This window comes from Chiloscyllium plagiosum, unplaced genomic scaffold (assembly GCF_037043375.1).
Source record: "Chiloscyllium plagiosum isolate Xiang-an unplaced genomic scaffold, Cpla_swu_hap1 HiC_scaffold_38, whole genome shotgun sequence".
Lineage (NCBI taxonomy): Eukaryota > Metazoa > Chordata > Chondrichthyes > Orectolobiformes > Hemiscylliidae > Chiloscyllium > Chiloscyllium plagiosum.
This window is the reverse complement of record NW_028270176.1, coordinates 35507699-35522856: the sequence shown is the minus strand read 5'-3', so window position 1 is coordinate 35522856 and position 15158 is coordinate 35507699.

The following is a 15158-nucleotide window of genomic DNA, read 5'->3' as shown; positions in this document are numbered from 1 at the left end:
TTATAAAATCATGAGGGGCATGGATAGGGTAAATAGACAAAGTCTTTTCCCTGGGGTGGGGGAGTCCAGAACTAGAGGGGCATAGGTTTAGGGTGAGAGGGGAAAGATATAAAAGGGACCTAAGGGGCAACTTTTTCACCCAGAGGGTGGTACGTGTATGGAATGAGCTGCCAGAGGAAGTGGTGGAGGCTGGTACAATGACAGCATTTAAGAGGCATCTGGATGGGGACATGGATAGGAAGGGGTTGGAGGGATATGGGCCGGGTGCTGGCAGGTGGGACTAGATTGGGTTGGGATATCTGGGTCAGCATGGACGGGATGGGCCGAAGGGTCTGTTTCTGTGCTGTACGGCTCTGTGACTCTCTAACCTTTGTAAATAAAATCTGAAAGAATTGCAAATGCTGGAAATCTGAAACCAAAACCAGGAATTGCTGGAGAAGCTCTGCAGGTCTGGCAGCGTCTGTAGGAGAGAAATCAGAGTGAACATTTCAGGTCCAGTGACCCCTTCCTCAGAACTGAATTCACATTGTGAGACACTCCCGCTCCCCCCCCCTCTTCCCCGACCATTCACTGCAGTGAATCGAGAGGCGTTAGCTGAATTCAGGACTTCAATTACCACAGGTACACCAATGACACCCATCTCTGAAAAAGCAAACTTTGTGAGCTCTGGAGATCTTGCCCAACTCCCCTCCCCCTCTCGGTTCCACCTTGACAGCACTGACCCAGTTTCCCGAGCTCTCGGTTTCTCTCTGACCTAGTTTCAGAGCCCACTCTTACAGGCTGTTCAGCACAGGCAGGACAGGGGGCTGTGTTCCTTCCAAACTCTTGTCTCCCTCTCGCTCCCTTCTCTGTGTATCTCTCTCTCTCTCTCCCCCCCCCCCTCTCTCTCTGAGTCTCTCCCTCTCTCCGTCTCTGCGTCTCTCTCTCTCTCTCCCCCCCTCTCTCTCTGTGTATCTCTCTCCTTCTCTCTCTGTGTCCCTCCCTCTGTGTGTGTCTCACTCTCTCTCTCTGAGTCTCTCCCTCTCTCCGTCTCTCTGTGTATCACTCTGTATATCTCTCTCTCTCTCTCTCTGTGTACCTCTCTCCCTTTCTCTGTGTCTGTGTGTCTCTCTCTCTCTTTGTGTCTCTCCCTCTCTCTGTGTCTCTCTGTCTATGTATCTCTCTGTGTATCCGTGTATCTCTCTCTTTCTGTGTTTCTCTCACGCTCTCCCTACCTCCCTCCCTTCCTCTCTCTGTCTCCCTGTTATAGGAAGGATATTATTAAACTGGAGAGGGTTCCGGAGAGATTTCCCAGGATGTTGCCGGGAATGGGAGGGTTGGAGTTATAACGAAAGGCTGGATAGGCTGGGAGTTTTTTCCCCGGAGCGTCGGAGGCTGAGGGGTGACCTTATAGAGGGTTATAAAATCATGAGGGGGACAGAGAGGGTGAATGGTGGGTGTCTATTCCCCCAGGGTGGGGGGGATTTGAAGACCAGGGGGGCACATGTTTAAGGGGAGAGGAGAGGGATTTAAAAAAGACACGAGGGGCAACTGTTTTCCCCAGAGGGTGGTCTGTGTGTGGAATGACCTTCCTGAGGAAGTGGGGGGAGGGGGGACAGTTACAACGTTTAAAAGGGATTTGGGTAAGGACATGGACAGGAAAGGGTTGGAGGGAGATGGGCCAGGAGCAGGCGGTGGGGGGGGGGGCGGGCGGGCGGGGGGGACGGGGGGGGGACTGGGTTAGTTTGGGGATTATGGACTGACTTGATGGGCTGAAGGGCCTGTTTCCGTGCTGTAGAGCTCCCTGGGTAAAGAGCACCCTCTGTGTCCGGTGTTCAACGCGTGTCCCTTTATTCTGTAACTACCTCCCTTCGTTCCAGACTCCCCTCCATTCCCTACGCCCCCAACTCATGGGAACATTATCTCAGCCGTGCGCCTTCCCCAATTCCCCTCTGTAAGACCCGTCCTCATTCGTCCAATCGCTGAGGAGTCAAGGTCAACTCCTTCGTCCCAGAAACCAGTCTCGCTAATCTCTCTGGAACTGCCTGCATTGCTGTGGCTTCCTTTTTGAAGTATGTGGCCCGGCGCTGTACCCAGTAACCCAGGTACAGTCTCACCAGCACCCTGCGTAACTGGAACAAACCGCCCCCCCTTAAACTCTAACCCCCCTCCCCATAAAGACTCCTTCATCACTTGCTGCATCTGCACACTAACTTTCTGAGACTCTCGCTTTAACATCCAGGATCCAGGGGGAGTGAGAGGGAGAGAGTGTGCTTCCAGTCAGCCTCCACACCTACAGACTCAATTTCATGGCTCAATGTTCGTACATTAACATTTTGCTGAAAACAGGGAGCCATGGAGGGAGTGGAAGAGACAAGGAGACAGAACAAGTGAGGAACTGAGAGAGAGAGAGAGGGAGACAGAGAGATACAGAGAGAGAGGGTGAGAGAGAGAGAGACAGATTCCCTCTTTAAACAGGGTCCCTGAAAGAGAGAGAGAGTCATAGAGACATAATGTCACAGAGATGTTTAACATGGAAACAGGCCAAACCTGTCATGCCAACCAGATATCCTATAATAATTTTAGACCCACTTGCCAGAGGATGTGGTGGAGGCTGGTACAATTGCAACATTTAAAAGATGTTTGGATGGGTATATGAATAGGAAGGGTTTGGAGGGATATGGGCCGGGTGCTGGCAGGTGGGACTAGATTGGGTTGGAGTATCTGGGTCGCATGGACAGGATGGGCCGAAGGGTCTGTTTCTGTGCTGTACATCTCTATGACTCTATGATTCTATGAGTGATGGGCAGCCTGGGTCTGTGTGTGGGGAAGGTCGTGTCTTACAAACTGGATGGAGTTATTTGGAGGAAGTGATGGAACTTCAGCAAGGCCTTTGGTACGGTCCCGTATGGCAGGCTGTTACCGCGGGGGGGGGGTCACATGGGATCCATGGGGAGTGGGTACGGTGGAGTCAGAACTGGCCTGGAGAGTCGCGGTGGAAGGGTGGGGGGGTCTGGAGATCCGTGACCAACAGTGTCCAGCAGAGACAAGGGCAACACACAGGCACACACACACATACAGATACACCCACACACAGGCTCACACACATACACACACACTCTCTCACACACACAGACACAGATACAGACATACCCACACACACAGACACAGATACACCCACACACAGACACACACCCACAGACACACAGATACAGATACAGATACACACACAGAGACACAGATACAGATACACACCCCCACACACACAGATACAGATACATCCACACACATACACGCACACACACACACTCACACACAGGCACACACACACACTCACACCCATACACACACTCTCACTCCCACATACACACACACTCACACACACAGACATACACCCACAGACACACAGATACAGATACAGATACACACACAGAGACACAGATACAGATACACACCCCCACACACACAGATACAGATACAGATACACACACAGAGACACAGATACAGATACACACCCCCACACACACAGATACAGATACATCCACACACATACACGCACACACACACACTCACACACAGGCACACACACACACTCACACCCATACACACACAGACACTCCCACATACACACACTCTCACTCCCACATACACACACACACTCACACACACAGACATACACACACACAGATACAACCACATACACACAGACACAGATACAAATACACCCACACACACAGATACAGATATACCCACACACACAGACACACCCACCCACACACAGACACCCACACACACACAGATACAGAAACACCCACACACATACAGATACACACATACAGACACACACCCACACACGCCCACACACACACAGACACACAGACACACACACATACAGATACACACACTCACACCCATACACTCTCACACACAGACACTCACACAAACACACACACACACAGTCACAGACACTCACACACACACACAGACACTCACACACATATACACATACTCATTCACACACAGACACACACTCATACACACACACCCTCCCCACACAAACACACTCTTGCACACCCACACACAGAGACACAGACACACACACTCACACCCACATACAGACATACACACATCCACATACACCCACACCCACACACAGACACACACATACTCACACCCCACACACAGACATACACACACACTTGCACACCCAAGCACACACAGAGACACAGACACACACACACACACCCACACACAGACACACACCCACACACACAGATACAGACACACCCATACACACACAGACATACACACACACACATGTACACTTATGCACACAGAGACATATACACACCCACACACAGACACCCACCCATACACACACAGATACAGACACATCCCTCAAACACACAGACACACACACACAAACACAGATACACCCACACACCGATAGAGATACACCCACACACACACTCACACACAGACACACCCACCCACACCCATACCCACACACAGACACACCCACCCACAGACATACAGATACAGACACACACACAGATACAGATACACCCACACATACACTCACACACAGACACACCCACCCACACACAGACACACCCACCCACAGACATACAGATACAGACACACACACAGATACAGATACACACCCACACACACAGATATAGATACACACCCCACAAACAGATACCCACACACCCACACACAGACACACACACACAGATACAGATACACCCACACACACCCACACACACACATCCACACACCCACAGATACAGATACACCCACACACACACTCACACACATACACACACACTCACTCACACCCACGCACACCCACATACACACAGACACAGATACAAATACACACAGACACACACCCACACACAGACACACACCCACACACAGACACACACACACAGATACAGATACACACAAAGACACACACACAGATACACACACAGACACACACACACAGATACAGATACACACACAGACACACACACAGATACACACACATACACACACACTCACACACACAGACACACACCCACACACAGACACGCACACACAGATACAGATACACACACAGACACACACACACAGATACAGATACACACAAACACAGACACACACACATACAGATACACACACAGATACAGATACACACTCATACACACTCTCACACACAGACACTCACACATACACAGACACTCACACAGACACACACACAGACCCACACACAGACACAGACACACACACACACACAGATACAGATACACACACAGACACACACACAGATACACACACAGACACACACAGATACAGATACACACACACACATACAGATACACACACACACATACAGATACACACACACACACATACAGATACACACACAGGCGCACATACTCACTCACACTCATACACACTCTCACACACAGTCACTCACACATACACACACACTCACACAGACCCACACACAGACACACACACACACACAGATACAGATAAACACACACACACACAGACACACACACAGATACAGATACACACACACAGACACACACACACATACAGATACACACACAGATACAGATACACACACACAGGCGCACACACTCACTCACACTCATACACACTCTCACACACAGACACACTCACACATACACACACTCACACAGACACACACAGACCCACACACAGACACACCCACCCACAGACATACAGATACAGACACACACACAGAGATACAGATACACACCCACACACACAGATATAGATACATACCCCACACACAGACACACACACACACAGATACACCCACACACACCCACACACACAGGCACACACACACAGATACAGATACACCCACACACACACACACACACATCCACACACACACAGATACAGATACACCCACACACAGGCACACACACACAGATACAGATACACCCACACACATCCACACACCCACACACACAGATACAGATACACCCACACACATCCACACACCCACACACACAGATACAGATACACCCACACACATCCACACACCCACACACACAGATACAGATACACCCACACACATCCACACACCCACACACAGATACACACACACACACAGACACACACTGACATACACACACACAGACACAACCACATACACACAGACACAGATACAAATACACCCACACACACAGATACAGATATACCCACAAACAGACACACCCACCCACACACAGACACCCACGCACAGATACAGATACACCCACACACACATCCACACACACACAGATACAGATACACACACACACACTTGCTCACACACACTCACACAGACATACACATACACACACAGACGCAACCACATACACACAGACACAACCACATACACACAGACACAGACACACACACAGACACACAGATACAGATACACACACACACATACAGATACACACACAGATACAGATACACACACACACACACAGGCACACATAATCACTCACACCCATACACACACACACACAGACATTCACACATACACACACACTCACACACAGACACACCCACGCACACATAGATACACACACACCCACACACTTACACCCACCCACACACACAGATACAGACACACCCACACACACAGACACTCACACACACTCACTCACACACACAGCAACACACTCATACACACCCTCTCCACACAAACACACAATTGCACATCCAAGCACACTCAGAGACACAGACACACACACACACAGACACCCATCTGCACACACACAATGATACAGACACACCCATACACACACAGACATACACACTTGTACACTCACGCACACAGACACAGACACACCCACACACAGACATCCACCCATACACACAGAGATACAGACACACACACACATACAGATACACACACACACAGATACACCCACAGACATACAGATACACACACAGACACAGATATAGATACACACACAGATACAGATAAACCCCCCTCACACAGACACCCACACACACAGATACAGATACACCCACACACACACCCACACTCACACACATACACACATACTCACACACACACACTCACACCCATACACACTCACACACACACAGACACACACACTCACTCACACACATGCACACAGACATATACACACACAGACACAGATACAGATACACCCACACACAATCAGATACAGATACACCCACACACACACACACTCTCACCCATACAAACTCAGACATACACAGACACACACAGACACAGATACAGACACACCCACACACAGACACAGATACAGATACACCCACACACACAGATACAGATATATCCCCCCCACACAGACACACTCCCACAGATACAGATACACACACAGACACAGATACAGATACACACCCACACACACACAGATACAGATACAGCCCCCCCACACAGACACCCACACACCCACACAGATACAGATACACCCACACACACCCACCCACACACAGGCACACACACAGATGCAGATACACCCACACACACCCACACACACATACACACACACACCCACACACACAGATACACCCACACACACAGGGACACACACACAGATACAGATACACCCACACACACGCACACACACCCACGCACACACTCAGACACAGGCACACATTCACACACATACACACACACACACTCACACCCATGCGCACTCACACACAGACACTCACACATACACACACACAGACACACACAGACATACACACACACAGACACAACCACATACACACAGACACAGATACAAATACACCCACACACACAGATACAGATATACCCACACACACAGACACACCCACCCACACACACAGACACCCACACACACACAGATACAGATACATCCACACAGACACACAAACACATACAGATACACACACACAGATACAGATACACACACACAGATACAGATACACACACACAGGCACACACACTCACACCCATACACACTCACACACACAGACACTCACACATACACACTCACACACAGACACACCCACACCCACATAGAGACACACACACTCACATACACACTTGCACACCCACGCACACACAGAGACATACACAGACACCCACCCACCCACACACAGATACAGATACACCCACACACACACTGGCACACACCCACACACACACAGGCACACATACACCCACACACACAGATACAGATACCCTCACACACAGATACACCCACAAACACACTCACATACATACACACACACACTCACACTCACACACACAGGCACACATACAGATACACAGATACAGATACACACACACGCACACACACACAGGCACACACACTCACACACACACAGGCGCACACGCTCACTCACACCCATACACACTCACACACACACAGACACACACACACACACAGAAGCACAGTCACAGACACACCCACACACAGGCATACACACTTGAACACCCACGCACACACAGAGACACCCACACACACATACAGATACACACACACAGATACAGATATACACACACAGGCACACACACTCACACCCATACACACTCACACACACAGACACTCACACATACACACACACTCACACACAGACACACCCACACCCATGCGTGGGTGTGTATCTGTATGTGTGTGTGTGCCTGTGTGGTGGTGTATCTGTGTGTGTGGGTGCGTATCTGTATCTGTGTCTGTGTATCTGTATCTGTATGTCTGTGGGTATGTGTCTGTGTGTGTGGGTGTGTCTGTATCTGTGTCTGTGTGTGTATGTCTATGTGCGTGTGAGTGAGTGAGTGTGTGTGTATGTGTGAGTGTCTGTGTGGGTGTGAGTGTGTGTGTGCCTGTGTGTGGGTGTATGTGGGTGTGTGTGGGTATATCTGTATCTGTGTGTGGTGTGTGGATGTGTGTGTGTAGGCGTATCTGTATCTGTGTCTGTGTGTGTATCTGTATCTGTATGTCTGTGGGTGTGTGTCTGTGTGTGTGGGTGTGTGGGCGTCTGTGTGTGGGGGGGTGTATCTGTATCTGTGTGTGTGGGTGTGTATCTGTATCTGTATGTCTGTGGGTGTGTGTCTGTGTGTGTGGGTGTGTGGGCGTCTGTGTGTGGGGGGGTGTATCTGTATCTGTGTGTGTGGGTGTGTATCTGTATCTGTGTCTGTGTGTGTATCTGTATCTGTATGTCTGTGGGTGTGTGTCTGTGTGTGTGGGTGTGTGGGCGTCTGTGTGTGGGGGGGTGTATCTGTATCTGTGTGTGTGGGTGTGTATCTGTATCTGTGTCTGTGTGTGTCTGTATCTGTATGTCTATTGGTGTGTGTGTCTGTGTGTGGGTGTGTGTATCTGTGTGTGTGAGTGTCTGTGTGTGTCTATGGGTGTGAGTGTGTGTGTGTGGGTGTGTGTGTGTATGTGTGTGTGTGTGTCTGTGTGTGGGTGGGTGTGGGGAGGTGTGTGTGTGTGTGTGTCTGTGTGTGTGTGGATGTACCTGTATCTGTGTGTGTGTGTCTGTGTGTGGGTGTGTGTCTGTATCTGTGTGTGTGTGTGTCTGTGGGTGTATCTGTGTGTGTGTGTGGGTGTGGGTGTGTCTGTACCTGTGTGTGTGGGTGGGTGTCTGTGTGTGTGTCTGTGTCTCTGTGTTTGTGTGTGTGTGTGTGTGAGAGTGTGTGTGGATCTGTGTGTGTGAGTGTGTGTGTGTATGTGTGTGTTTGTGTGGGGAGGGTGTGTGTGTATGAGTGTGTGTCTCTGTGTATGTGTGTGAGTGAGTGTGTGTATATGTGTGTGAGTGTTTGTGTGTGTGTGTGAGTGTGTATGGGTGTGAGTGTGTGTGGGTGTGTCTGTGTGTATGGGTGTGTGTGTGTGGGTGTGTCTGTGTGTGGGTGTGTATGGGTGTGTGTCTGTGTGGGTGTGTGGGTGGATGTGTATCTGTATCTCTGTCTGTATCTGTATCTGTGTGTGTGAGTATCTGTATCTGTGAGTGTGTGTGTGTGTGTCTGTGTGTGAGTGTGTGTGTGCATGTATATGTGAGTGTGTGGGGGTATATAGATCTGTGTGTGTGTATCTGCGTGTGTGTATCTGCATCTGTGTGTGTGTATCTGTATGTGTGCATGTGCCTGTGTGTGTGTCTGTTTGTGTATCTGTATCTGTTGTGGGTGTGTGTGTGTCTGTGCCTGTGTGTGTGGGTGTATCTGTGTGGGTATGGGTGTGTGTCTGTGTGTGTGTGGGTGTATCTGAATCAGTGTCTGTGTGTGGGTGTGTGTGTCTCTGTGTGTGTGGGTGTGCAAGTGTGTATGTCTGTGTGTGGGAGTATCTGTGTCTGTGCGTGAGTGTGTGTGTATGTGTGAGTGTGTATGGGTGTGAGTGTGTGTGTGAGTATGTGTGTATGTGTATGAGTGTGTGTGCCTGTGTGTTTCTATATCTGTGTGTGTATCTGTGTGTGTATCTGTATGTGTGTGTGTATCTGTATGTGTGTGTGTGTCTGTGTGTGTGTGTGTGTGCCTATGTGTGTGTATCTGTATCTGTATGTCTGTGTGTGTGTGCACGTGTGCGGGTGTGTGGGTGTGTCTGTGTGCATGTATCTATATCTGTGTATCTGTGTGTGAGTGTCTGTGTATGTGGGTGTATCTGTATCTGTGTGTGTGGGTGTATCTATCTCTGTGTGTGCGTGTATGTGTGGGTGGGTGTCTGTGTGTGTGTGGGGGTATATCTATATCTGTGTGTGTGGGTGTGTCTGTATCTGTGTCTGTGTGTGTATGTCTGTGTGTGTCTATGTGCGTGTGTGTGAGTGAGTGTGTGTGTGAGTGTCAGTGTGTGTGTGAGTGTGTATGGGTGTGAGAGTGTGTGTGTGCCTGTGTGTGAGTGTGAGAGTGTGTGTGGGTGTGTTGGTGTGTGTGTGTGGGTGTGTGTGTGTGGATGTGTATCTAAATCTGGTCTGTGTGTGTGTGTATCTGTATCTCTGTGTCTGTGTGTGGGTGTGTGGGTGTGTGTGGGTGTGTGTGTGTCTGTGTGTGTGGGTGTATCTGTATGTGTGTGTGGGTGTGTGTCTGCGTGTGTGGGTGTATCTGTATTTGTGTGCGTGAGTGTGTCTGTATCTGTGTGTGTGGGTGTGTGCGTGTCTCTGTGTGTGTGTGTATGTATGGGTGTGTCTGTATCTGGGTGTGTGTGTGGGTGGGTGTCTGTGGATGGGTGTGTGTGTGTGTCTGTGTCTCTGTGTGTGCATGAGTGTGCAAGTGTGTGTGTATGTCTGTGTGTGGGTGTGTTTGTGTGGGGAGGGTGTGTGTGCATGAGTGTGTGTCTCTGTGTGTGTGAGTGTCTGTGTGTGTGTGTATGGGTGTGTGTATGTGGGTGTGGGTGAGTCTGTGTGTGGGGTTGCGGGTGAGTCTGTGTGTGTGAGAGTGAGTGTGTGTGTCTGTGCGTGTCTGTGTGTCTGTGTGAGTGTGTATTGGTGTGAGTGTGTATGGGTGTGAGTGTGTGTGTCTGTGTGTATGGGTGTGTGTGAGTGTGTCTGTGTGTGGGTGTGTCTGTGTGTGGGTGTGTATGGGTGTGTGTCTGTGTGGGAGTGTGGGTGGGTGCATGTGGGTGCGTCTGTGTGTGAGTGTATGAGTCTGTATGGGTGTGTGTGGGTGTGAGTGGGCGTGTGTGTATGGGTGTGTGTGTGGGTGGGTCTGTATGGGTGTGTGGTGTGTGGGTGTGTGGTGTGTGGGTGGGTGGGTGTGTGGGTGGGTGGGTGAGTGGATGTGACTGTGTGTGTGTGTATGGGTGTGTGTGTAGGTGTGAGTGGGTGTGTGTGTATGTGCGTGTGTGGGTGGGTGGGTATGTGGGTATATGTATGTGTGTGTGTGTGTGTGTGGGTGTGTGAATGGATGTGAGTGGGTGTGTGAGTGTGTGTGTGTGTGAGTGTGAGTGGGTGTGAGTGGGTGTCTGTGAGTGTGAGTGGGTGAGTGAGTGAGTGAGTGAGTGAGTGAGTGAGTGAGTGAGTGAGGGTGTGAGTGGGTGTCTGTGAGTGGGTGTGTGAGTGTGTGTGTGTGTGTGTGTGTGTGAGTGTGAGTGAGTGTGAGTGGGTGTCTGTGAGTGTGAGTGGGTGTGTGAGTGAGTGTGTGAGTGGGTGTGTGTGGGTGTGAGTGGGTGTCTGTGAGTGTGTGTGAGTGTGTGTGGGTGTGAGTGTGAGTGGGTGTCTGTGAGTGTGAGTGGGTGTGTGTGGGTGTGAGTGGGTGTCTGTGAGTGTGTGTGAGTGTGTGTGGGTGTGAGTGGGTGTGTGTGAGTGTGAGTGGGTGTGTGTGGGTGTGAGTGGGTGTCTGTGAGTGTGTGTGGGTGTGTGTGGGTGTGAGTCGGTGTGTGTGTGTGTGGGTGTGAGTGTGAGTGGGTGTGAGTGGGTGTCTGTGAGTGTGAGTGGGTGTGTGAGTGAGTGAGTGAGTGAGTGAGTGAGTGTGGGTGTGAGTGGGTGTCTGTGAGTGGGTGTGTGAGTGTGTGTGTGTGTGTGTGTGAGTGTGAGTGAGTGTGAGTGGGTGTCTGTGAGTGTGAGTGGGTGTGTGAGTGAGTGAGTGAGTGAGTGAGTGAGTGTGAGTGGGTGTGTGTGGGTGTGAGTGGGTGTCTGTGAGTGTGTGTGAGTGTGTGTGGGTGAGTGTGAGTGTGAGTGGGTGTCTGTGAGTGTGAGTGGGTGTGTGTGGGTGTGAGTGGGTGTCTGAGTGTGTGTGAGTGTGTGTGGGTGTGAGTGGGTGTGTGTGAGTGTGAGTGGGTGTGTGTGGGTGTGAGTGGGTGTCTGTGAGTGTGTGTGGGTGTGTGTGGGTGTGAGTCGGTGTGTGTGAGTGTGTGTGGGTGTGAGTGTGAGTGGGTGTGTGTGAGTGTGTGTGAGTGTGGGTGTGTGTGTGAGTGTGTGTGGGTGTGAGTGGGTGTCTGTGAGTGTGAGTGGGTGTGTGTGAGTGTGTGTGGGTGTGAGTGGGTGTCTGTGAGTGTGTGTGGGTGTGAGTGGGCGTGATACCTCTCAATACTGTGGAGGGGAGTGGGGTTGCTGTGATGAGTGAGGGCGGGGCTGACCCTCAGAGACTGGAGGACAATGACCAGAGGGTACAGCAGGATAGGGAGAGGCTGGAGAGCTGCCAGAGAAATGGCAGATGGAGTTTCATCTGGACAACTGCGAGGTGATGCGTTTGGGAAGGTCCAATAGGAGGAGGGAGGTAGACAGGAAATGGTATTATCCCGAGTAGCACCAACATACACAGGGGTCTGGGGCTACAGACCTACAGGTCCCTAAAAGCAGCAGCACAATGGAGGGAGGGTAATGAAGAGGGAAGATGGCGTCATTACCTTCATCAATGGGGCAGCTTCAGAGACCTTCAGTGAGGCCACATTTGGAATATTGTGCACCCGCCCGGGTCCACGCACCACCAGGAGGATGTGGAGCTGTTAGGAGAGGGGACAGGAACGGGTTACCAGGATGTCACCTGGTTTGGAGGGTATTAGCTGGAGGTGAGATTGGTTTGCTTTCACTCGGAGGCTGAGGGGCGGCCAGATAGAGGTTCACAAGATGATGCGAGGCAGGGATAGAATGGACAGTCGGAACCTTCCTCCCAGGTTAGAAATGTCAATGACTGGGGGGGACGGCGGGGTTAAAGGTGAGGGGTGGGAGTGGGTAAGTTTACAGGCGATGTGAGACGCAGGGGCTTTTACACAAAGGGGGCTAGACGAGCTGGTAGTAATAACAACATGGAACAGACATTCCCACAGATACAGGAACAGGCCGGGAATAGAGGGATACGCACAGCCTAGAGGGAAAAGGGTTTCAGTATAGCAGGAAGAGATGCCTCGTACAGTCTGAGAGGGCCGAAGGGCCTGTTGCTGTGCTGTTAATGTTCTTTGCTGGCTGACCCCAGTGGTGAGGGCTTGATGCTTTGAAAGGAAGGAGGCTAGGTCAGGTTTCGGAGGATCGATTATAAACACCCGCTCCTTCCACACACCGAGCGTTCCAGAAATATTGGTCACAAAGGGACTGTGGAGACACATTTTAAAAGTGAAATATGAAACTGGGTGCTTTGGCAGGGCACACTGACCCTGGAGAGGGTTGGCACACACTGAAGGTGGCAGAGGAAGGGGCATTTACCGAGAGAGAGAGAGAGAGAGAGAGCCCGTACCCCAGTGAGAATCTCTGTGTGTGTTTGAGTGTGTGCACCCATACCTCACTGAGAGTCTGTGTGTGTGTGCGCGCGTGTGTGTGTGTGAGTGTGAGTGAGAGAGAGAGAGAGCCCGTACCCCAGGAAGAGTCTGTGGGTGTGTGCGCCCATACCTCACTGAGAGCCTGTGTGTGAGTGTGAGTGTGTGTGTGAGTGTGAGTGAGAGAGAGAGAGAGAGCCCGTACCCCAGGAAGAGTCTCTGTGTGTGTTTGAGTGTGTGCGCCCATACCTCACTGTGTGTGTGTGTGTGTGTGTGAGAGAGAGAGAGAGCCCGTACCCCAGGGAGAGTGTGTGTGTGTGTGCGCCCATACCTCACTGTGTGTGTGTGTGTGTGAGAGAAAGAGAGAGCCCATACCCCAGGAAGAGTCTGTGGGTATGTGCGCCCATACCTCACTGAGAGCCTGTGTGTGAGTGTGAGTCTGTGTGTGTGTGTGTGTGTGTGTGTGCGCGCGCGTGTGTGTGAGTGAGTGAGAGAGAGAGAGCCCGTACCCCAGGAAGAGTCTCTGTGTGTGTTTGAGTGTGTGCGCCCATACCTCACTGTGTGTGTGTGTGAAAAAGAGAGAGCCGATACCCCAGGGAGAGTCTGTGAGCATGTGTTTTGATAAATAATGCAGCAGTCCCATCTTTAACCAGTTGAGGGCGGCAGTGTTCCATAAATATGACTGTCACAAACAGCCTCTCAATCACTCAGTATAACACTCCCTCAGCACTGACCCTCCGACAGTGCGGCACTCCCTCAGCACTGACCCTCCGACAGTGCCCACTCCCTCAGCACTGACCCTCCGACAGTACCCACTCCCTCAGCACTGACCCTCCGACAGTGCGGCACTCCCTCAACACTGACTCTCCGACAGTGCCCACTCCCTCAGCACTGACCCTCCGACAGTGCGGCACTCCCTCAGCACTGACCCTCCGACAGTGCCCACTCCCTCAGCACTGACCCTCCGACAGTACCCACTCCCTCAGCACTGACCCTCTGACAGTGCCCACTCCC